Source organism: Arachis hypogaea, chromosome 4 (genome assembly GCF_003086295.3).
Source record: "Arachis hypogaea cultivar Tifrunner chromosome 4, arahy.Tifrunner.gnm2.J5K5, whole genome shotgun sequence".
Classification (NCBI taxonomy): domain Eukaryota; kingdom Viridiplantae; phylum Streptophyta; class Magnoliopsida; order Fabales; family Fabaceae; genus Arachis; species Arachis hypogaea.
This window is the reverse complement of record NC_092039.1, coordinates 100845364-100848472: the sequence shown is the minus strand read 5'-3', so window position 1 is coordinate 100848472 and position 3109 is coordinate 100845364. Positions and strand designations below refer to the sequence as shown.

The 3109-nt window shown below is 37.9% G+C and overlaps 1 non-coding gene across 1 annotated transcript; it reads left to right on the top strand.

The window, feature by feature from the left end:
- The first annotated feature begins 216 nt into the window (after positions 1 to 216).
- LOC112798555 (small nucleolar RNA R71) lies at positions 217 to 324 on the top strand. Its single transcript, XR_003200163.1, has one exon. It is a non-coding gene; the product is annotated as a small nucleolar RNA R71 (small nucleolar RNA).
- The last annotated feature ends 2785 nt before the right edge of the window (positions 325 to 3109 follow it).

Genomic DNA, 3109 nt, shown 5'->3' with positions numbered 1-3109 from the left:
AATCTCAAGAACTCCTTTCTTCTGACTAGTCCCATTGTTCACAGGATTCCTTTCAGAAGTGTACATGAATTGGTTATTTGCAACCATTTCAATCAGCTCTTGAGCTTCTGTAGGCGTCTTCTTCAGATGAAGAGATCCTCCAGCAGAGCTATCCAAAGACATTTTGGATAGTTCAGACAGACCATCATAGAAAATACCTATGATGCTCCATTCAGAAAGCATATCAGATGGACACTTTCTGATTAATTGTTTGTATCTTTCCCAAGCTTCATAGAGGGATTCTCCTTCCTTCTGTCTGAAGGTTTGGACTTCCACTCTAAGCTTACTCAATTTTTGAGGTGGAAAGAACTTTGTCAAGAAGGCATTGACTAGCTTTTCCCAAGAGTCCAGGCTTTCTTTAGGTTGAGAGTCCAACCATGTTCTAGCTCTGTCTCTTACAGCAAAAGGGAATAGCATAAGTCTGTAGACCTCAGGGTCAACCCCATTAGTCTTAACAGTGTCACAGATTTGCAAGAACTCAGCTAAAAGCTGATGAGGATCTTCCAATGGAAGTCCATGGAACTTGCAATTCTATTACATTAGAGAAACTAATTGAGGTTTAAGCTCAAAGTTGTTTGCTCCAATGGCAGGGATAGAGATGCTTCTCCCATAGAAGTCGGGAGTAGGTGCAGTAAAGTCACCCAGCACCTTCCTTGCATTGTTGACATTGTTGTTGTTTTCGGCTGCCATTTGTTCTTCTTCTTTGAAGATTTCTGTTAGGTCCTCTACAGAGAGTTGTGCCTTAGCTTCTCTTAGCTTTCGCTTCAAGGTCCTTTCAGGTTCAGGATCAGCCTCAACAAGAATGCTTTTGTCTTTGCTCCTGCTCATATGAAAGAGAAGAGAACAAGAAAATATGGAATCCTCTATGTCACAGTATAGAGATTCCTTGAGGTGTCAGAGAAAAGAAAAAAAATAGAAGACAGAAGTAGAAAATTCGAACTTATCAAAGAAGATGGTGTTCGAATTTTGCATTAAGGAATAATGTTAGTCCATAAATAGAAGGATGTGAAAAGAAGGGAAGCAATTTTCGAAAATTAAGTGAAGGATTTTGAAAACATTTTGAAAAACACTAATTGATTTTCGAAAACCATGATTGAGAGAGAAGTAAAGTGATTTTTGAAAAAAGATTTTGAAATTAGAAATCAAAAAGATTTGATTGAAAGTTATTTTGAAAAAGATGTGGTTAAGAAGATATGATTGGTTTTAAGAAGATGTGATTGAGAAGATATGATTTGAAAAATATTTTAAGAATATTTGATTTTGAAAATTAATGACTTGGCTATCAAGAAAAGATACGATTCAAACATTAAACCTTTCTCAACAGAAAATGCAACATACTTGAAATGTTGAATCAAATCATTAATTGATAGCAAGTATCTTTGAAAAAGGAAAGAAATTGAATTTGAAAAAGATTTGATTGAAAAAAAAAGATTTGATTTTGAAAAACTTTGAAAATCTGAAAAAAAATTGCATTGAAAACAGAATCTTCCCTCTGGTGCCATCCTGGCGTTAAACGCCCAGAATGGTGCACATTCTGGCGTTTAACGCCCAAAAATCTACCCTTTTGGGCGTTAAACGCCCAGCCAGGTACCCTGGCTGGCGTTTAAACGCCAGTCTGTCCTTCTTCACTGGGCGTTTTGAACGCCCAGCTTTTTCTGTATAATTCCTCTGCAGTATGTTCTGAATCTTCAATTCTCTGTATTATTGACTTGAAAAGACACAAATAAAAAAATATTTTTGGATTTTTAATAATAAGGAATAATCAAAATGCAACTAAAATCAAATAACAATGCATGCAAGACACCAAACTTAGCAGTTTGTATACTGCTGACACTAATGCATATGAGACACATAAACACTCAAGTCAAGAGAATTCAAAGATCAAAGTAAGAGATCATCAAGAATTATTTGAAGATTAATGAAGACACATGAATGAATGCATGCAATTGACACCAAACTTAAAATGAAACACTAGACTCAAACAAGAAATATTTTTGGATTTTTTGTGCTTTTTCGAAAATAAAGTGGAAAAAGGTATCAAAATTCTTAATGAGAATTCCAGGAATCATGCATTGTTAGTCTAAAGCTTCAGTCTAAAGGAATTAGACATGGTCAGCCAAGCTTCAGCAGAACATTGCATTCAAGAGCTAAATTGATGAAGATCAATCAGCTTTGGTGATGATAAGAACATCACCCTTGAAACACTAGAATTCATTCTTAAGAACTCTGAAGAAAAAAATACCTAATCTAAGCAACAAGATGAACCGTCAGTTGTCCAAACTCAACAATCCCTGGCAACGGCGCTAAAAACTTGGTGCACGAAATTGTGATCAATACTTTTCACAACTCAAATAATCCCCGGTGATGAAACCAAAAACTTGGTGTTCAATACCATGGCATAAACACAACTTCGCACAACTAACCACCAAGTGTACTGGGTCGTCCAAGTAATAAACCTTACGCGAGTAAGGGTCGATCCCACAGAGATTGTTGGTATGAAGCAAGCTATGGTCACCTTGTAAATCTCAGTCAGGCAAACTCAAATGGGTATGGTGATATATGAATAAAACTATAAAGATAAAGATAGAGATACTTATGTAATTCATTGGCAGGAATTTCAGATAAGCGTATGAAGATGCTGTCCCTTCCGTCTCTCTGCTTTCCTACTGTCTTCATCCAATCCTTCTTACTCCTTTCCATGGCAAGCTTAAGCAAGGGTTTCACCGTTGTCAGTGGCTACCTCCCATCCTCTCAGTGGAAATGTTCAACGCACCCTGTCACGGCACGGCTATCCATCTGTCAGTTCTCGATCAGGCCGGAATAGAATCCAGTGATTCTTTTGCGTCTGTCACTAACGCCCCGCCTTCAGGAGTTTGAAGCACGTCACAGTCATTCAATCATTGAATCCTACTCAGAATACCACAGACAAGGTTAGACCTTCCGGATTCTCTTGAATGCCGCCATCAGTTCTAGCCTATACCACGAAGACTCTGATCTCACGGAATGGCTGGCTCGTTTGTCAGGCGAGCACTCGGTTGTCAGGCGATCAACCATGCATCGTGTATTAGGA